Below are 22,898 nucleotides of genomic sequence, written 5' to 3'. Positions count from 1 at the left end.
GCACAATTTTAGGTGTCTCTGGCAAATGAAAGCAAAAAGCGCCAACCACAGGTATCTGGTCATGCTAGACCTGTTCACAGTCAAAAGGTGATGCTGGCTTTGATGGAGTGAGCGTCAGATAAAGGGACCAGTCCAGTTGAAAATGTACATTCTGACTTAGGGACTCATTTAAAGCTTGGCGGACAGCCCGTTGTTCCACCAGGGTGACGGAGTAAGTTACTATGTCCCCCTGGTGGAGGACCCACCCAGCAGATCTATAAATGACTGCCAAACTGGCAGTTATTTAAAAAGAATTCACAGGAACTGCTGTCATACTGGTTCCTGTCATTGTGTCTCGCTGTTTGGTGTCGGGTTGCATCAGCATGACGCAACCCTGCCCCAAACAGTTTTATTTTTTTTATTTTCAATAAAAAATAAATGCTCCCCTCACCATGGGAATATCCTCTTATGGAGGTGGAAGCATTTTTCACATTTTACTTTCCAGTCAGTAAAAATAATTGCTACATGTCTGCATATAAATTGGAATTGGGTAAGTAAACATGTAACCATTTGGCTATGGCTTTAATGGAGAAGATAACACAGTAGTCAAACCAAAGGTCTGCCCACATTTAAATCAGGAGGGCAGACCTTCATGTTGGTAGTATGTATACTATGTCACTGCTGCGATGAAGTGTACAAACCACCAACGTATAAATCAGCTCCTTAGTCTTTTTCTTGGAAAAAACCTTTGTTGATGAGGTCATTAAAGAGTCGGGTGCCAGCTGGATCGAAAGAAGGACTTGTTAACGGTAGCCAGCTGAAACACAGGATCTTATGGGAGCCTCAGCTCTGGCAGCAAGTTTGAGCCTCTCAACATCGACAACAGGAAACTCAGAGGGGACGGTCTGAAGATCGGGCCCAAGAAGTCATTGATTGGCATTGTGCTGCTTAGGATTGGTCCCAGTGAAAGCCTCTATGTTTGACCTTAAAATCATTTTGGGAAGTCAGGATCCTTTCAGCTGAGAAAACCAGAAAGTTGAATCTGACAGGAAGTTTGACATCTGTTGATATGGCTTGGTGATAGTGAAGTGGTAACACCTGGTAGCTCTGGACAGAACCTTGAGGTGCATCTAGGGAAATCCCTCTGCAGACTAATTCTGGAACAGGTTTTCCCTCCACCTGGATTGTTGCCCCTCTGACTACTTGGACAAATGATAGTGTAGGCCTAGGCATGAGCAACATTTGTTTGTGACAAAGGATGCCCCTTTGAAGCTTTGTAAAATCCCTGAGGCGATCCTGTCAAACCTCCTACCAACAAACAGCCCTTTTGTTCCCTGTCCTGGGAGCAATTCACACCTCTTTGCAGGGAGCCAGCAGGCTACCAGGTCACAGTTGTGGATTAAGTTTGAAAAGGCACCCAGAAGATTCAGGCAGTTAAATGTTAACCTCTAAAAGTGCCAATTTGAAAATGTTAATTTAAAATCTGACTTTAGTGCTAAATTGGATTCTATTTGCTATTCGTTCAAATCTTTGAACCATTGTTCTGGCTATTCCCATACTGAAGACATGCATTATAAGGTATTATAATGTAACCCAGTACTTTTCTAAGTCAGCTTTGTCACATTAAAAAATTACTTTGGAGATTCTTCACTCCCAGGACAAGTAAAACCTATGTACACATGTCCTAGTTTTTATATGCCACACACCATGCCCTATGGGATATTGGGAACTATCATGGGTTGACTTAAATATTATAAAGGGAGGATTAGGCCTGGCAAAAGGTTTATTTTGTCAATTTGAATTTGCAGTTTTAAAACTGCACAATCAGGCTGCAGGGACAGGCCTGAAGACATGCTTTGTTCTGTCACTTTAGCAGTAGTAAAATAGGCACTGCAGTCCAATTATGACATTTAACTTATAATCCCTGGTAACACAGGGTACCAAGTACTAGTGGCTTATGTGCAGTAGGGTCGTCATGCAATGGGGCTACTCTGCATGAAATTTCAGATTCACTGAAAGGACTCCCTTAGATGATTGACAGGCAGACCCATGCCTTTAATAATGTTGAAAATGTTACTAACACATCACAAAGACTCACCAAGAGCAGCTAAGAATCTATAGGGATGAAACTACAAGGCACTGTGTGTTGGCCATGAAGATGATGGAGGCAAAATATGTCAATGTCAATTGTCACATTCAAAGCATGAAGGAGATTATACACAGACACCTGAAACTACACCTGCACCCCCTGCTTCTCCACGTGCTCCCCTTATATCCCCACCTGCACCTCCTGCACCCCTACCTGCTTCCTCTGAACCCCCACCGGAACCAACACCACTCCACCTCCACCAACTACACCACCACATACACCAACTACGCCCCCACCTGCACCAAGTGAACTACCACCTGCACCAAGTGAAGTACCACCTGTACAGCCACCCAGAACGCTATCACAGGCATAACAGCTAGCTCTCACCACCTAAAGTGCATTGGTGGAGCAGTAGGATAAATTGTTCACATACTTTTATCACCTTTCTCTTTAAATAAAAGTATGAACACTTAACACCACAAACCTGTGCCAACCCTTCAAATGTGTTGAATGCCTTTTGCTTTAGTTTCTACATATAGCATTTCTATGAATGCTTTCTTTTTTAACTGCTTTCAAAGGTAACCCATTTTAAATGTGAACACCATTTACCCCTAAGATCATTTACATAGCAGCTAGTTATTTTCAAGGATGGACATAGAATGCATCATACCCTGAATGGCTAGCCACAACCTAACAATACCTTGTGGCATTAATTACAAGACACAGGGACATGGTCCCTGTATCCGAAAATGAACTAAAAGAACATGTGGGGCACAGTGAGCACACCCTGCTTGCATGGGGGATTTGAGGGGAGTCGTTGATTGGGTGGCCACAACATAGACAAAATGTAGTGGTTGTCTTTCCAGGGCTTTGTGACATGGTCCCCATTGAAATGCATGCATTGAAAGCCTGTTTTTGAGGGTCACAAAAAGGAGCACATATAAATGAAGATAACAGATTTTAGTGACAATAAAAATCATTTATTGGTGATACAACTATTTAACTTCAGCATGTAAACAGAAGTTCAGAGATGAATAATGTATTGTAAGGATAAACTTTAGTTTTTCTCACATATTTTGGCCAAGGGATTTTAGGTTAAGCTGCAAACTATTTGTAATGTACGTCTGCAACTCACACTAGTTCTGCACTGTCTTAACCTTGTTTAAATGAAGTACCCTTTGCGTTTAAAAGTTTATTGGTGGTTAAACTGTGCACCATATACCTTTTGCCATTGTGAATCAGACTTGTCTCCATTACTACACTTTTTCTATACCAGACATGCACACATGTACATATTATCAATCTATGCTGTATATCTTTGTGGACCCTTTGCTTTAGGCAGCAGGAAAGTATATGATGTCACCAGTGATGTCATCAGTGATGTCCGTAATATGTCCTGAGTGATGTAACATGTGGGGTAATAAGCAGTGCATGGATGGGGTGTGAGTTACTGTTACTTTACCCAGCTATAACTGGAAATTCATTCACCTCTGCTCCTTCCTACAAACTTTTGGGGTAAAGTGGGTGAATAAAGAGGTCCCAAAACACTTTTTCACCATGCATTTTCCATTGTTAAAATTAGAAAAAATGAACAGGAATAATGCTGAGAATCATTACTCAGAGGCATGCTTTATGTGATTTGGGGTACTTATATTAGTCTGTTTTAGTGAATTTAAGCTTAAAAAATTAGAGTTATTGTTAGACCTGACAGCCTTAGGGCATCACCCCTAACTTTTTGCCAAAAAGACTTCATCTCTACAAGAAGGACTTCTTCTGAGGCGAAAAGCAATGCACAGCCTGCCAGAAATGACGCACAGCCTGCACAGCGGTGAAAAATTCACTGCACGCTGAACCGGAATGACGCAGCCCGACTTTGCAACAAGATCCATGTAGCGCCATCGTAGCGATCGTAAATTCGACACACGCCCACTGGATCGACACACAGCCGAGCCGGAACAACATAGCCCAACTTCCAGAGAGGAAATCAACGCAGCGCCTGCCGTGCGATAGAGATTTCCATGCAACGCCCACCGGATCGACGCAGCCCCTGTGACTTTGTCCTGTCAGCACTGGAAATCCATGCATCGTCCTCGGGGTGTCAGAAAACCCCAAAACCCAAAGAGGATCCACGACCGACCGCCGGAAATCGATGCACAGCCGTCACTGTGTGAAAACTAAACGACGCAGCGCTGTGTGAGGCCCAAGAAATCGACGCACACCCCCTTGTTTTCCACACATCTCCTCCTCTGCGGTTCTTTTCGGAGATTTTGAATGCGAACCAGGTACTTTGTGCTTGAAAGAGACAATTATTGCTTTTAAGAGACTAAAAGACACTTCATATCACTTTTACAGTGATTTCTCAACATATGCTTATTGCATTTTAATCATTTTGACCAACATCTTACCAGATAAATATTATATATTTTTCTAAACACTGTCTGGTGTATTTTTGTGGTGCTATATTGTGTTATTGCATGATTTATTGCACAAATACTTTACACATTGCCTTCTAAGTTAAGCCTGACTGCTCAGTGGCAAGCTACCAGAGGGAGGGCACAGGATAATTTGGATTGTGTATGACTTACCCTGACTAGAGTGCTTGGACAGGGGGTAACCTGACTGCCAACCAAAGACCCCATTTCTAACAGATATTTGTTGCTGTGGTACTCCACAACAGAAAACAACAAAAAAAGAATTTTGTTTGGTCAGTCTTGTGGTACTGAACAATGTAATTGGAGGCCGCATCATAATGAAAAATGTTGGGGTCACCAACATAGGCATCAGGGACTCCCTCCTGGTGTTCTGAAAATATGTTCAAAATCATATGAAAGAGGGCAGCATGGGTATATTATGACCCCACAACCCTTGTGGAGCTTCCCAAAGTGCCTTTCCAGGAGCCAAAGGGCCAAACAAGAAAAACATATGTTTCTTTCCCCTCAGGGCTGAAGGAAACCTTAAGTAAAAAAAGAAAACGTTGGCCAGACGTTAAACCTTCTCCGCTTGCTCTACCCTCGCATGATGATGTGGTGAACGCAATCCTATTGCAATAAGATATTAAATTATGTTAAAAATAACATAGAATTTTACCGAAAAAACGTTTTTTTCTAGGGTTATTGTATCCTGGGCTAAAATCTTACTACCTTACCTAACCATAATGTATTTTAAACTTTGACATTTGCAGTGAATTTCTGAGGTGCTGTAACGTAAAGTATGATCTTATTTCAATACCCTATTATGATGTCACTTAACTTTTTGTTTTTTCAGGGAATATCTACAGTTTTTTTAAACATAAAGCAAGATCTTAATACTATACCTGACTATGTCACTGATTTTTTCAGACAATTTCTGGTGGTTTTTGATCATATTTACCGAGCTCTCTCACTGAGCATAGCTTTAGACAGTGGTTTGTATAAACCTTTATATTTTGCTTATGTTTTCTGTTACCAGTTGTGGAATTTATTCAGGTACCGGGCCTGCATGGGAGCAACACACCAAGATGTGTGCTCAAGTGGAGTTGTACGAAACACTGTAAGAGAAGAGTCTGACATATAGTATACATGTATGTATGTATTCACTGAAAAAACTAAGCTTAGAGAGATGTTATAGATAAATGAAGTAACTATACCTTACACCCTCGCAAAACACAGTGTTGTCATCAATGATGACATTTCAGATGTAGCCAGTGGCATTATCAATTATGTCATAGAACATGTCATGAGTGAAGTAATAGGTGAGGTAATAAATAAGCAGTGCATGATGAAGGTGCAAGGACATGCAAATAGATGTTAATAGAACTTGCAGGGCATTATAAGGGGCTTCCAGGCATGATCAATAAATATTAGATGAGCTGCTGTTATGATATTTTTTTTAATTCTTTTTTTTTGGGTGCCCTGGTCCAAGCATGGTCAAGACTCATTTGTATAGGGCTGTGGCCCTGAGTAATTACCAGTGGTTTAGATTAATCCAAGCATTCCAATCTGTAAACTTTAGTGTGCCGGTCCTACATGGATCACCCAAGAACTGCTCCATAAGGTGGGGTCATTAGGGAAGGCTAAAGGCCTCTGCCGCCCCACCCGTGTTTTTAAGTGTGCCCCTGTGCCACCTGAGGCACCCAACAATTTGAAATTGTTGGCAGTTGCGCAGGCCCATGCCCTCATGGCTCTGCCAGCTTCCCAACCAGCAACCATTTGGTTGCCAGCCGGAGCAGGCAATGCTTTTATTTTAGTAGCCCCATTTTATTTTAATGAGTGCGGCTCCCCTCCCTTTAAAAATAAATTATTGTACTACAGCAGCAGTAGATGGGCTATTTAGTGGGGCTGCACGCCTCTCTCCCCTTTAAAACTACAATGCGCCAACCTCCTGTGTTTGAGAATGAAAAATGTGGAAGCCCGTCCTTTTTTTTTAACAGTACCACAAGGAAAAGGGAGGGTCCTAAAAACGTGTTTTCACCATGCAATATTAAACTAAGGTATAACCAAAACAGTTGAAAGGAATTGCACCATATTTGGTAGTAAGCTTGATCTTGGTCCGCAAGGTGTGCTTCCGTGATTTACGGCCTGATTACGAGGCTGGGGGTTTTGAGACCACCACATTACAACCCTAACGGTCAGATTGGCAGGGTACCACCATCTCTGCCCAGATCAGTGATCCTGATGGGCAGACGGTTGAGGAGGTGGGAATCAGCCAGGGCTGTGCTACATGCAGCACCTCCCTTCTGATTATGACGTGTTTCTTCACCAGCCTTTTCATGGTGGTATCACCACCATGAAAAGGCTGGAGAACAGGTGCAGGGGGCCAGAGGGGAGCCCATGCACTGCCCATGCACTTGGCATGTGCAGTGCAGGGTTCAAACGCTCAGCACCCTCGCAATGATCACTGTCTGTTGTACAGACAGCAAGCATTGTGAGGGGGCTGGTTCCCCCTGTGGTTGCAGCATTGCAGCTGGCTCGATTACGAGCCGTCGACAATGGTGCCGCCACTTTCCCACTGGGCTGACGGGCAGAAACCTTGGTTTCCGCCTGTCAGCCCAGCAGGAAAGTTGTAATGGGCCCGGCCGGGAGGTAGCCAGCATGGCGTCAACCTCCCCCTCAGAAGTTGCCATCCACCGAACTCATAATTAGGCCCTTGGTGCAAATACGTTCAGTAGTTTTTGAGAAATTAAGGTTCAAAATATCTGTATATCTGGACGGTTGGGTTTTCAGGAAGCTCACAAGAATTCTGTGATCATACAATTGCAATAACAGAGCAATATGATTTGCTGAGGGGCCTTTTTCACATCTGCTATCTCACTCCTGTGACAACATGAGGAGAAACGTTGTGGCCATTATTTTAGGATACAGGGACTTTGCCTCTGTGACCTGAAAATTAAAAGAAAATATGGTATAATGGGCAGGGCAGGGGTATCCTGACCTGCTGGACCTTGTGGGGGTTCTTGACCCTGACAGTCTTAAACTTGTGGGGGAACCAAAGGCTGTGAGCGGTAACCACCCTCGGGCAAAGGGTGCAGGACCTAGCCAAGACCAGGCCCTGCAGACAACTCCACACCACAGGCTGCTGAAGACCGTTAGGCATGGTAATAATATTTTACTTTGCTTTAAAAACAAAACCTAGAAATTCACTGAAAAAACAAAGGTTACATTGATGTTATAGCTATTTCTCCATACACTGCTTATGGCTCACATATTAAAACGTGTTCTATTACATTATTGATAACATTATTTCTGACAACTGAAATTACATCACTGATGACAACACTGTTCATGAGTAGGGTGCGAGATACTCAAAATAACTGTAACTGATTAATTTCAGTGTTTTTTTTAAGTTTAAAATGTTATGCTTACACTAGTGTTTTCACCTAACTATACGTGACTTTAACATTTGTTTTTTGCAGTGAATTGCAGAGATTTTCAGAGAATTCTGCTTCTGACCCTATATGTTTATACAGCATGATTGTCCACATCCCCTGTGGTTGCAGCCTTTTCCAGATTATGCTCCTCCCTCAACTCTGTTCCAATTCACAGCTAGGTACTGGCTACATTCCCTTCCACACCTCATTCATGCCACTTGAGCCAGTCTTATTAGCTACCTCAATTTGAAAGCTGTTAAGAAGCATAGGGCCAGATGTACGAAGGATTTTTCTGGTCGCAAGCAGCCTGATTCACAGAACTGGGCCATTTGCAACCAGAAAAATGCCTCTTAGTGTGCACCAAGCAGTACAGGCGATTCAGTATTCTGTTACCGAATCACAAATTGGGTTTGTGATTCGGTATTAGGAAGGGGTGTGTTTAGGGTGTCTCTTCCTAATACCGAATTGCAGTGGCATGAGTGAATGTTTTGCAACCGAAATCAGGTCGCAAAACATTCACATTTTACCACCAACTTCAAGTTGGTGGAAACCCATTGGCAAATGGGAAGGGGTCCTCAAGGGGTCCTTCCCCATTAAGAATGGTTGTAAAATATTTTTTAAGAGCAGACAGTGGTCACATGGACCACTGCCCATTCTTAAACAATGAAAAGAAAAAATGTTGTTGTTCTTTTTGAAACACATCTTGTTTTCTTTTAAGGAAAATGTGCTCCATTTTAAAAATAAAACATTGCTTTATTGAAAGGTAATCACAGCCATGGTGGTCTGCTGACCCCAGCAGGCCACCAAACCTGTGAATTTTGCCATTCCCAATGGGTCGCAAAACAAGACCTAGGTAGCTCTATTTGCAACCTACTGGGAATCGCAAAAAGTGTTCAACACACTCCAGTACATTAGTGTTTGTGATGACCAAATAATGAATTGCAAAAATTTGCTTTTTGGTAGTCGCAAACCATTCCCTACGCACAACTGGCCCATAAAGAGGTGTTATCTGTGTATCTTAGCTTGCACCAACACTTTCTGAAACTCACTACTATAATCTCTGACGTAACTGTCAAAAGCAATATGCAAGCATATCTATATTTTACTGGGATCATATGAAGTCTCATATTCTTGTACGATAAAGAGTCTAAGGCTCTCAATATGAGTGCCCAGCTGGGAAAGCAAGCACAAGATCAGAATTTAAAAGGTATGTTAATTATTGCCTATTGCAAGGTGTGCTCTTTAAAATGAGGCAATTACACGTTTTGCCTTTTTTATGGTCCTTTTCACCTGATAGATTTCAGAGGTTTGACCTGTCTGAGTTTTTCTCCAAGGGTGTGATATTTATCCCAACTTGTAATTCCGATTGTTTGAACAGGGATCGGAATTTAGTCCTGAACATTATGAATGCCCAGCTGGGGAAGTGGTTAGTATCTCACTTTTTACAATCCAATACCATGAGGATCGTAATTTAAAAGATGCCATAATTATTACCTATTACAAGTTGTACCTTGAGGCATAAAATCCTGAATTGGTTTTTAACACACCAAATTCCACGTTTTGCCTTTTTCACAGGCTTTTCCCCTGATTAATTTTGGCAGATTTGACCTGCTGGAATTTATCAGGGGAAAACTCCCAGGGTGTGAAACTTATCACACAACTCGTAATTACCACCCCTCTAAGAACACGTTTTCGGACAGGGATCAGAATTTAGCCCTGTCTTTATAATGAGGGCCCGAGAGTCCCTAGTGTGATCTGACACTTAAATATGCACTTCTGGATTGGTGAAGATGTACACATTTCGATTGCCAAACAATGGCCATTCTATTGTTATTTTGCGAATGCCTATGATGTGCCCTAGTTTGTACCTTTTAATGCTTATGCCTCTAGCCACCAGATGCCTTTTTAGTAGTACTTTGGGCCTTGCCCTAAGTCTCTAATACTGCATCAAAGATTTATTAAGGCTTTGCACCAGTGCTATCATGATATAAAGTGATGCATACCAAACCACTATGTGTAACTGTGCATCATGGAGCATTACTAGTGCAAATATTCTTAAGGTTTGACACAGAGTCTGATCCACTAAGACAGCTAGGCTGAGGTCCTCATTTACAAGAATCTGATGCATCACCATTGATGCGTCAGATTTCTTGCATGCCCGCAGATCTCCTAACGACACCATGGATGTGCTGTATTTACTGTACAGAGCTCCACAACGCATGTTTTCACAGATGGGTCAAAAATTCTGACGCATCTGTTGGCACTAAACTCAAGCACTGTAGAAGTAGCATTGTTAAACTGACGCAACTCCAGCAATGTGAGAAGTCTGCCGTAGGAAAAGGCCCTGCATCAATTTTACGCCCGCTCCGAGCAAGCGGTAAACATTTGAGGCAGTGAAGTCGCAGAATGATGCAGTGAAATGTAAAGTGCATCTTTTCTGTGGGGTTTTCCCGTGGGAACGCCTAGGTATAATACCTAGGTGCAAGTATAATGTGACGTATGGCTTTACAAACTGACACATTAGCCCCAATGTGTCAGTTTGCAAATGTGGAGCAGTTAAGTGCACTGCTAGCGCCACTGCTACATCAATAAAATGACGCAGCGGTGGTGCAAAGGACTCGTAAATGAAGCCTTAAGTTTGGCATCAAAAATCAACGCCTAATTGACCCAGGAACAAACAAAGGGAAATGTCTTCTTTATTTTAATTACAAAAACATTTTAGTTAGGACATGCCTTCTATGCTAGGCAGCACATATTCACATATTAGCCATATGAGGTTATGTGTCACACAAGACAGTCTTTTCAATGATGACACCAGTTGTTGGCCAGTCTTAGTAGATAAGGTTCTACACTGTATTTTCGTATTGTGGAAATCAACAACGCAAATTTGGATGTTGTGTTGCGTGAACAATTAGCAGATATGGGGCCAGGAGTATAACTACCTAAGATATGGAGAGAATTTTCTCTTTATCTAGCTTAATGCTAGTGTGGATAAATAGTGATTAATGATAGGAAATTTTGCTGGCACCTCTGACCACCACATCAAGGCCTTGTGCCAACTCTATTAACTAGAGGGAAACACCCACAAGGAGTACCTGAAATTTTCATAGCTCTGTATGCTCTACTTAGATTTTCCACCTGAGTGATATCACAGATGATATTTATCAGGCAGTTATAGAATCAGTGCTACTTAATATTGTCCTCTTTTTGAGATTCGTATTCAGCACTAGTGTGGAGAGTTTTCCCTACAGTGGGTTGAAACACAAGTAACAATTTATTTTCAGTCAATTCGTACAGCTATTTCACACTGCCATATTATTTTACAAGCAGACATAACATCATGCTACCACAGTTACTGATCTAAGAAGTTATTTACTATAATATCCTCTGAAAATGAACTTACAGTAGATTTATTATTGGAAAGAGGCAATTCCCTGTGAAGTTGGTTTCAGCTGTAGATTAGATTAATGTTTGCTTTTCATTATCAAGTTCTGCAAACTGGTGAACTTATTCTCAGTTATATTTCCACCCTGCAGCACGTTTAAGAAAATAAGTAGAAAAAATCACATTTTTGATTGCTGAACTAAATTGCACGTAAAAGGCTCATTCTAATGCAGAGGAGGTTCTTGGAAACCTGTGCAAATTAGAACACATCACGATATAGACGTCCTCTTTATACAGAACTCCTCACAAACAAGTGCACGACAATTCAATATTTTAGCAATCGTATTTTTACTTCACATATGGCACACTGGCATATTAATGTTGTGGCAATAAGAACAACAATTTACACTTTAAAACTGTTTGATATTTTTTTCTGCACATATAAGTTCTGATCTGGAGTATTCGGTAATGCTGCAAGAGCAGAAAATATCCGGTAATGTGGTAATTGAACATTTTTTCTGCTCCACCAAATCACATTTCCAGAAACGACCAGGAGCCGTTCTGCTTACGCTGCCCACCATTTGGTAAATTTCCCATATTTTTTAAACTGGCTTTATCTGCTAGAGGTGGGGGGAGGGTGTTATGACAGGATATTTGTAGGCGGTAACACTGCTACCACATTATTCAATTTTCCTTGCCGCGTTCTAATGACGGCAGAGATGGCTGTGAGTATCGTTAATACCACCACAGCCATTTTAATCTTCATTACCGTCCATGTTCGCACATGGGGCCGCCTATGGATATGAAGCGATAAGGCACTCAGGAGCATATTTATACTTGTTTTATGCCGAATTTGGTCCCAAATTTAGGAACTAACAAGAACACTCATGACCTCTCACTCAGCTTCACCATGGACGTCATTTTGGGGTGGCCAGGGGTCGTAGTTGCGACCTCTGGCTTGCCCTTTGCGACCTCTGGTACTGTCTTTGCAACCCCTGGCTTCAGAGGTGGCTAATTTAGTGCTAGGAACACTGTGGCAACTCATCCGTCTGTCGACGTCAGTTGGGGCTCCACTCTCTCTGTTTTCTGTCAATTTTTCTTACACTAATTTCGAATAATAACATTACTCACTATTGGTGTAATAAAAAATAGGGCGTAGTTAGCTGGAATATGGCATGGCAACTGAAGTAAGTAAAAATGATTTTAAATGTATGGTGTGTGCATGCATGCAGGTGAGTGTGTGTTTATGTGAGAGTGTGTTTAATTGTGAATGTGTATGTATGTGTAAGTATGTGTGTGTGAGTGCAAGTGGAGGTCAAAGGGCTCGTTATGTCACTTCATCTACCCCTGCCATTTTGGTGAATTGACGTCCATGAGCGTCACCCATTTTTCACATGCATGGCACCTCAGGTGACCAGCGGCTTGGCGCGATATTTAGTACCTCCTAAACTATAACAAACGACTTTAAAGGCAAGACCTATAGGGCAGTAGCTTTTAAACTTATGGTATTAGCTGATCTATGGCTTGGCCTTTTCCTTTTTTTGGTCGTATGGCACAGAGCCTTCTGCTGCAGTTCAACGCGGGCTCATTACTTATGAGGATAAATTAATGTGAAACAGCGAAGGGCGCCATTTCACCTCTGCGGCTGCCCCCGGCGCCATTATCAAAGGGCGCTTACAGTACGGAGACAAGGCTTGCTCTCGATTACAATGGCCCTCCGTGTCTTCTTCTGAAGCTCTGATGTTATCACGCGCGTTGCTCATTTCTCATTACATGTTGCCTTTTCTGAATAATGGATGACACCAGCAGCACTCGCTGAAAATCTCGATTAATTCCAAAGGCGAAAAAAGGCCGGTTGAGAAATTAGCTGGTAATTGGAGTCGATGTATTATTTGCAGCCAGCGCGTTGCTGTTCGGAAGTGGAAAGGAGAGTTAGAGAAGCGCGAGGGCGTCAGCAGGAGAAAATGTTAATTACTGAAGTTATGAAGAGACTTCCAGGAGCACGTCCTCCCATCAACGTCCAAATAATGCTGGCAAGAAGAGCGCAAAGGGCAACCTGGAATAGAACACCGTTCTCTTTTTTTGTATTTCAATTTTTTATTACAATTATAACAGTAGTAAGCAAACAATGATCAAAAATCGGTTATCTGCACAGGAACTAAAAACATGCCAAAATTACATCATCATATATAAGAAGGAATAATACAAAAGGGCAAAGAAAGCATGAGTAAAAACGGTACAAGTACTGCATTAACAGACAAAGATGATTGGTTGATATATCAAAATTTAAATGTATAATTACAAGAAAAATAAAGTGATATGTAAATGATATAGATTGGATTTATTAAAACCCATCTGTACTGAAGTATATTCACAAGTCAAAATCAGCCTAAGCCTAAGAAGGGGCCACATCTATTTACAAAATGATGTAAAATGTAATTTCATTTATAAGTACTTTTCTTAAAGTGGGCCACATCAAACATATCTGCAAGCCAGGATTGAAGTGCTAGTATAAAATTTTTTCTCCAAAAATGTAAAATATTAATTTTAACTAACCTAAAAGTGGTGGAGAGTCATAAAAAGGTATGAATGGAAATTTATGGTATTTCAGAAGTATCATGTAAAAGTATGGAACGCTTTGTGAGAGAGATGTTAAGAAAAGAATGTACCTTCAAGTAATCTTCAATCTGGGACCAGAATGTACGAATACCGGGTCATTCGCACAGAATATGAGCTATGTCACAGTCCGCTAAACTACATTTCCAACAAAGGAAGTCTGGGCTAACGGGAGACCAGTGCCAACAATGCAAATTTTTGAAATAATTACATTTAAGATGCCAACGCCTAAATCATCTAGTATAGTTCTCTAATATAGTGTCCCATGCTTTGTTCGTAAATTCTACATTCAATCTTGTGGATCACCATGTTTTTAAATTGTTAAAAGTTTCTATTGAAAATGAGGAATCAATTAAAAGGGCATATAGGTGGTCATTACAACCCTGGCGGACGGTGTTAAAGCGGCAGTAATACCGCAAACAGGCCGGCGGAAAAAAAGGGAATTATGACCGTGGCTGAAACCGCCAACATAGACAGCCACTTCAACACACCGCCCGCCACGGCGGTACAGACAAGCAGCGCGGCGGTCACCGCCAATAGACAGGCGGAAGACAATGTACCGCCCACAGTATCACAACCCGCCAATCCGCCACCTTTTCCGGGGCGGATTCACCGTGGATAAAAACACGGCGGAAACAGCTTTTGCAATGGGAAAACGCTCACCTGAATACACTCCACGAGGAAGGAGGCCACCATGGAGCCCGAATTACAAATACTCCCTGCGCTTGTCTTTCTGCTCCTCTACGATCACCATCTACGTAGGCGCCGAAGACAACGGTGAGTACTGCACCTATGACATAGGGGAGGCAAAAGTCAGGGGGACACACACGCAACACCCCCACCCGCACCCACGACAACACACACACCAGTGCATGTCCAAACAGCACAGTAACAACCCCCAACCCCCCCGGAAGAATGCAAAGACAAAAGGAAATCAGTTCAAACATTGTAATGGATCAAAAACAGTAAGCTAATTTATACAGATATATATACACATTCAACAAAATATACATCACGATTAGTAGTGCAGGTATGCACCATTCAATGTCCGTGCACCACTGGGCCCAAAATGCATGGGCGAGGCCCACACTAGATACCTGTCCACAAACGGAGAGAACACTGCAGGGGCATCAGATAGAAATAGAACAGGCACCTCAGGGGGAAGGGAAGGGGGGGCACCTCAGCCGTAATACAGCACCACGCCAGATCCACGACGGGGCTCCATGCCCATTGATGTATCCTGGGGAGTGCAAAGCCACAGTCTCTCAAGTCTCTCAAGTCTCTCCAGTGGGTGGTTTGCCCACTGTTCAATCCTGGGGAGTGCAAAGCCACAGTCTCTCAAGTCTCTCCAGTGGGTGGTTTGCCCACTGTTCAATCCTGGGGAGTGCAAAGCCACAGTCTCACAAGTCTTTGCAGTGGGTGGTTTGCCCACTGTACCATCCTGGGGAGTGCAAAGCCACAGTCTCTCAAGTCTCTCCAGTGGGTGGTTTGCCCACTGTACCATCCTGAAGTGTCTCCAGTGGGTGGTTTGCCCACTGTACCATCCTGGGGAGTGCAAAACCACAGTCTCTCAAGTCTCTCCAGTGGGTGGTTAGCCCACTGGACCATCCTGGGGAGTGCAAAGCCACAGTCTCACAAGTCTTTGCAGTGGGTGGTTTGCCCACTGTACCATCCTGGGGAGTGCAAAGCCACAGTCTCACAAGTCTTTGCAGTGGGTGGTTTGCCCACGGTACCATCCTGGGGAGTGCAAAGCCACAGTCTCTCAAGTCTCTCCAGTGGGTGGTTTGCCCACTGTACCATCCTGGGGAGTGCAAAGCCACAGTCTCTCAAGTCTCTCCAGTGGGTGGTTTGCCCACTGGACCATCCTGGGGAGTGCAAAGCCACAGTCTCACAAGTCTTTGCAGTGGGTGGTTTGCCCACTGTACCATCCTGGGGAGTGCAAAGCCACAGTCTCTCAAGTGGATAATAGTCTCCACTGGTTCTGGAGGGGGACTGGTGCCCAGACTGCATCAGGCTCCCCGTGACAGTTCCTGTTCAGTCACTGTCCCAGCTGCCCATGGGCTAACGATGCTTGAGTTGGCGGTCTTTTCCCTGTTCAGCGGTGCTTGACTTTGCAGTGTCTGACCTGTTCAGCGGTGCTTTGCCCTGTTCAGCAGTCTTCACCATGGCGGTCTTTTCCCTGTTCAGCGGTCTTCACCATGGCGGTCTTTTCCCTGTTCAGCGGTGCTTTGCCATGGCGGTCTGTGCCCTGTTCAGCGGTGCTTGACTTTGCAGTTTCTGACCTGTGCATTGGTGTGTGGCATGACGGTCTCTCGTTGCCCAGCGGGGCTGTGGCTGCCGGGGCCCTCCAGGGCACTGACGCTGGCGGTGCTCTCTGGACCAGTGACTACAGTGCTGCCCTCCTGGGCACTGACTCTGGCGGTGGTCTCCGGACCAGTGACTACAATGCTGCCCTCCTGGGCACTCACTCTGGCGGTGGTCTCCGGACCAGTGACGACAGTGCTGCCCTCCTGGGCACTGACTCTGGCGGTGGTCTCCAGACCAGTGACGACAGTGCTGGCGGTGGCGTCACAGCCACCGGGGAGGATGGTGCCCTTCTCCGCCATGCTGCTTTTCCCAGACTGTGCAGGCTTCTTCTGGCCCTTCACCACCTTTGGTGGAGTCACAGCTGACTCGGCACCCCCCCCTGCGACCCTTGTGAGCAGTTTTGCCACCAGGAGTCTTCACCCTGTCCCGTCGGCCACTTTCCAACCTTAGGTGCTTTACAGGGGGTGGACTGGCAGTGCTTTGGCTCCGTGTCACACTGGCTGCCCTGGTGGCCGGTGCACTCCACACACCTTGAACACGCACCACTGGTACTGGACTTTTTGTGGCTGAGGTGCTACTACGGGACCTATGAATTGGAGGGGTGGGGGTGGTGGCAAAGAGGTCAACGTTGCTGAGGAAGAGTTGCTGACGAAGACTGGGATGGGTAGCTGGAGGGGGTCTGGGAGTGGAGGAAGAGGAGGTGGTTGTAGGAGGTGTAACTTTAGGTGATTTGGGTGCAGGTACTGGAGGCTGTCATGAGGTGGATGGATGTTGGGTGTGTGGGTGCCCGCGTTTGTGTACTTTGGGAGGGGGCGTCACAGACACACTGGGAGTGGACACAGGGGATGTGTAAATGGTAGTGGGGGTGGTGAGTGCAGGTGAGCGGGGTGTGGTGCTGGGTGTTCTGGTGCGGTTCCTAGTGCCTGTAGATGTAGTGCAAGCAGGTGAGAGTGTAGACGACACTGGGAGGGAGACGATGAGGAGGGGGACACAGTGGAGGCAGTGGATGTTATTGTGTCTGTATGTGGGTGATGCTTGTGTGAGTGCTTGTGGGTTGTGTGGTGCTTATGTTTTCCTGAGCTACTTTTGTGTGTTGAGGTGTATGCATGCATGTCTGATGGTGTGCTTGGGATAGGCTGGGAACAGGGGACTGGGTCTGGGTGGAGGGAGTTGGAGGGGGGAGGCTAGACACAGGGACAATGTCTGCCATCAGTGCTGAGGCCAGAGATTGCAGGGTTCGATGAAGGGCAGCCTGACCAGAATGAATGCCCCTCAAGGAATGCATTACCGTGTTGCAACTCCCTTTCTACACCCTGGATGGCATTCACAATGGTGGACTGCCCAACAGTGAGTGACCTGAGGAGGTTAATGGCCTCCTCACTGAGGGCAGCAGGGGTGACAGGGGCAGGGGCTGAGGTGCCTGGGGCGAAGGTGATGCCCACCCTCCTGGGTGAGCGGGCACGAGGCGAAGGCTGAGGGGCTGCTGGGAGGGCGGTGTTGGTAGGGGGGGGTGGCGGCTGTACCTGTAGAAGTGGGGGGCACAGATGGTGCCGCCACCACAAGGGAGCTCCCATCGGTGGACGAGTCTGTGTCGCTGTTTGGTGATCCGGTGACCAACGTGAAGCTCCCCTCGCCCTCCGTCCCACTGGTGTATTCAGAGTCCGTGGTGTGGCCCTCCATGGCCATATGGGATGCAGCTCCCTTGTGCTCCGGTGCCACTGTACCTCCGCCTTATGATGCTGATGCACAAAAGAACAGGGAGAGCACAAAAAGGGGGGGGGGACGACAGAAGAAAGACAGGTTGAGTGCATGGCTTACCGCTACAGTTGGCGGACAATACAAACACAGCAGCCCCCTGCACTACGCCGTGCTCTTGGCCTCTACAGATGCAATTCCTGGGATCTGCCCTACATGGCTATGGTGGTCATCTGCACACATAGGTGACACAGGGGCATGTATTCCTGTACTTAGCACTCTACAGAGGTGGGGTGGAGTGCCACATGGCCTGCATTACGGAGGGGCCTAGCCTACTGAACTCGCCCTGGCCTAGGGAATCCCACAGCCCTCCTCCCCCACCCAGAACCCTCCACTGCGTGCAAAGTCAGCAGAATGAGAGTGTACTCACCCCCTTGTGTCTGCTGTGATGCCCTCAAGCGCCCATCCAACTCAGGGTAGGCCACCGCCAGGATCCTGAACATCAGGGGGTTCATGGTGCGACGGGCACCCCTCCCACGTTGGGAGGCCATCCCCAGCTGAGCCTCTGCCGTCTTCTTGCTCCAGCAGCGAATGTCCTCCCATCTTTTACGGCAGTGGGTGCCCCGTCTCTGGTGGACCCCCAGGGTCCGGACGTCCTTGGCGATGGCACGCCAAATGTCCTTCTTCTGGTGGGCGCTGACCTACATGACATGTACAGGGGAAGAAGAGAAGTCATTAACAACAGCACCGTCGAAGTGGGTGGCCCCCATCCCTACCCTTGCCATGTGGCACATGCATTCACAGTCCTTCATGTTCCCTGAACTCTGCCCCCTTCAATCTGACATCCAGCCCTCTCCACCCAGGCATAGCCCATACAAAGTGCTCCCTGTGTACTTACCTGTTGGTCTGGAGGACCGTAGAGTAGCGTGTACTGGGGGAGGACCCCGTCCACGAGCTTCTCCAACTCCTGAGCAGTGAAGGCAGGGGCCCTTTCCCCAAACACAGCAGCCATTGTCTCTTCCAGACCGAGGTCACAGCAGCACTTGCAGTGTAGGTCCTCTCCTGTCGTAGATCAGGTATCGAGTGATTTAACAGATAGAAAATGGCGGTCACGTCCGCGGCGGTGACGTCCGCGGCGGTGCGTGTCATCACCGCCGGCGCACTTCATCATTGGCTCCTGGGACCCATAGGGTCCAATGTTAACCAATGCAGCATTGCGCCGCGGTCTACGACCGCCTACCGCGACGGTGTACAACGCCAGCGCAGATACCTCACATTCCATTGTCACACTTTAGAGGTCAGGCAGCCGCCATTTCAGGGGCCCACATGGCTTCATTTACTACTGCCTCACACATACCTAGGCCTACACTCAACACACATACAGGAAGAGTTTTGTATTTGGTGTCGTGTTCTGTGTAGCTGTGGGTACATACCTGGGACTTTGTTGACTCTGTGGTCGCTGTTGTCCTTCCTAGGCACCGTCAGCTGGGACATGTGAGCAGATGGCGGAATCCTCCGGTGTACCGACCGCTGGTGGGCCTGTTGACAATGGAGGAGCAACATTTAATCATCACCTACAGGTTTGACCGTGCCACAATCCAGGAACTGTGTACCCAGTTGGAGCCAGACCTGATCTCACCAATCCGCCATCCCACAGGAATCCCCCCTGAAGTTCAGGTGCTATCAGTGCTCCATTTCCTTGCAAGTGGGTCTTGTCAGACAACAGTGGCCATGGCATCAGGGATGTCCCAGCCTATGTTTTCCAACGTATTGTCCAGAGTGTTGTCTGCCCTGCTGAAACACGTAAGGAGCTACATCGTTTTCTCTCAGGTGGAGGAGTTGGCTACAGTGAAAGGTGACTTCTATGCCCTTGGACATATCCCCAACATCATAGGTGCTATTGATGGGACCCATGTAGCTCTGGTTCCCCCCGCAGGAGTGAACAGGTGTACAGGAACCGGAAGAGTTATCATTCCATGAATGTACAGATGGTATGTTTGGCAGACCAGTACATCTCCCAGGTAAATGCTATGTTCCCTGGCTATGTGCATGACGCCTACATCCTGCGGAATAGCAGTATCCCGTATGTGATGGGCCAACTCCAGAGGCACCGTGTGTGGCTATTAGGGGACTCTGGTTACCCCAACCTGTCATGGCTATTGACCCCAGTGAGGAATCCCAGGACTAGGGCAGAGGAACGCTACAATGAGGCCCATGGGCAGACTAGGAGGGTGATCGAACGCACCTTCGGCCTCCTGAAGGCCAGGTGCCTCCATATGACAGGTGGTTCCCTATTCTACTCACCAAAGAAGGTGTGCCAGATCATCATCGACTGCTTGATGCTTCACAATATTGCTTTGCGACACCAGGTGCCTTTTCTGCAGGAGGATGGTCCAGATGGCGGTGTTGTGGCAGCTGTGGAGCCTGTGGACAGTGATGAGGAGGAAGCTGAGGAAGAAGACATAGACAACAGGGAGTCAGTCATACAGCAATATTTCCAGTGACACACAGGTGAGAACATTTTTTTTCACTATTACATTCACTTTCACACTTCTACCTCTATCCTGTCTTTTATTTAGCAGCAGTATTTGGTAACTGAGTTGTACCTTTCCATTACGGTTTCACAGGTGTGGTTACCAACGTGTGTCATCTGCTTGCATCCTTCATGGACTTGTGATGTGTGACATAGGTATGTTGGCATTACAATAGAAAACGCATTTTGACACTGTCATTGATAATACAAATTTACCAAATCAAGGGTGTTTATTTAAGTGCTCAAAAATGAAGGGGGGTTGTAAAATGGTGATGGGGGATGGTGGAGGAATGTCCATGGCAGAGTCCAGTCTATTCGTCTCACAGGTGCTTTGCCCATACGGGCATAGGAAGTGGAGCTGGGGCAGTTTAAGTATGGACAGGGTAACAAAGTGGGACAGTGGGAGGACAATCAGGGTGGTCTCATTTCCTGGCGGGGGTCTTGCCATCTTGCTCTGTCCTGTTCCTGGATCTCAGGAACCGCTTGCGGGGTGGTTCTCCGTCTGCAGGGGGTGGGGTGCTGGTGTGGTGGTCCTGTGGCGGGGCGTCCTGTCCACTAGCGCCGGCGGAGGTGGTGGGCAGTTCATCGTCCATGCTAGTGTCAGGGGCCCCTTGGAGTGCCACGGTGTCCCTCATGGTCTTTTGTATGTCCTTCAGCACCCCTACGATGGTGCCCAGGGCGGAGCTGATGGTTCTGAGCCCCTCCCTGAACCCCAAATACTGCTCCTCCTGCAGGCGCTGGGTCTCCTGAAACTTGGCCAGGACCATCGCCATCGTCTCCTGGGAGTGGTGGTATGCTCCCACGATGGAGGAGAGGGCCTCGTGGAGAGTGGGTTCCCTTGGCCTGTCCGCCCCCTGTCACACAGCAGCCCTCCCAGTTCCACTGTGTTCCTGTGCCTCCGTCCCCTGGACCGTGTGCCCACTACCACTGCCCCCAGGTCCCTGTTGTTGTTGGGGTGGTGGGTTATCCTGGGTTCCCTGTAGTGGTGGACACACAGCTGATTGACGTGTCCTGGGTACGGAGGTATGGGCCCGCTGGGTGGGTGCTGTGCTGGTGTTACCAGAGGGTGGAAGGTCAGTGTTGGGCTGTGCCTGTGCGAGGGGAACCGACTGTCCCGAGGCCCACGATGGTCCGGGCTGGTCATCTGGATCCAGTTGGCCAGAGCTGCTGTCGTCACTGTGGGCCTCTTCTGTGGGTGGAGATGTCTGGACCCTCCTGTGTGGTGACGTTCCGTAGTGGTCCTCCAGGGGTATAAGAGCATGATTATTGCATGTGTGCGTGTCATGGTGAGCAATGGGTGGGTGTGCGTGTACCCCAGTGCAAGCATTCCTGTGTGGGGGTTTGTGTGATGATGGTTAGGGGGTTGTTATGGGTATGTGCAGTGAGCATGCTTTAGTGATGGGTGACCATGCTTAGTTGTGTCATGCAGGGCTTGGTGTTGGGATGGGGGGTTTGTGTTATTAGTACATTAGGGAGGAGTTGGAGTGATAGGGGAGGGGGTGAGGGTGGGGGTGTGTGATAGCATGCAGGTAGGGTGGGGGATATGATAGTTAAGATTTGACTTACCAGTGTCCATTCCTCTACCGACTCCTCCGAGGCCCTCTGGATGCATGATGGTCAAGACTTGCTCCTCCCATGTTGTTAGTTGTGGGGGAGGAGGTGGGGGTCCGCCGCCAGTCCGCTCTACCGCGATGCTGTGCCTGGAGACCACAGAACGCACCTTCCCCTGTAGGTCGTTCCACCTCTTCCTGATGTCCTCCCGATTTCTTGGATGCTGTCCCACAGCGTTGAGCCAGTCCACGATTCTGTGCCATAGCTCCATCTTCCTGGCTATGGAGGTGTGCTGCACCTGTGAGCCAAATAGCTGTGGCTCTACCCGGAGGATTTCCTCCACCATGACCCTGAGCTCCTCCTCGGAAAACCTGGGGTGTCTTTGGTGTGACATGGGGTGATGTGGGTGAGGTGTGGGGTGGTGTATGTGTTGATGTGTGTGGTGATGTGTAGTGGTGTGTGGTGTTTTGTCCGTGGACTGTTGTATGGGTGATGGTGTTGTGTGCCTCTGTGTGGTGGGGTTCTCAATTGCTGTGCTCTCTGTCTCTCGGCTTCCTCAAAATTTCTGGTCGTAGGGGTTTGTGGGTGATGTGGGTGTGTATTTTATATAGTGTTGGGTGTGTGGGAGTGGTGTTTGGATGTGTATCAGGTGTGTGTATTTTGAATTGTCCAATGTGGCGGTGTTTTGGAGATGTGTGTGTATTTTGACCACGGCGGTGGGTACCGCCAATGGAATACCGCGGTTGAAAGACCGCTGCATGGATTCGAGGGTCGTGATAGTATGAGTGTGTTTCTGTTGGCGTGACAGTGGAGGATTTGTTTTCGCCAGTTTATCACCGACCTTTGGTGTGGTGGACTTGTGTGGGTGTCTGTATTTCAGCAGATTCCGAGACGTGGGT

The sequence above is a fragment of the Pleurodeles waltl genome, chromosome 2_2 (assembly GCF_031143425.1).
Source record: "Pleurodeles waltl isolate 20211129_DDA chromosome 2_2, aPleWal1.hap1.20221129, whole genome shotgun sequence".
NCBI lineage: Eukaryota > Metazoa > Chordata > Amphibia > Caudata > Salamandridae > Pleurodeles > Pleurodeles waltl.
Note: the sequence above shows the minus strand (reverse complement) of the source record.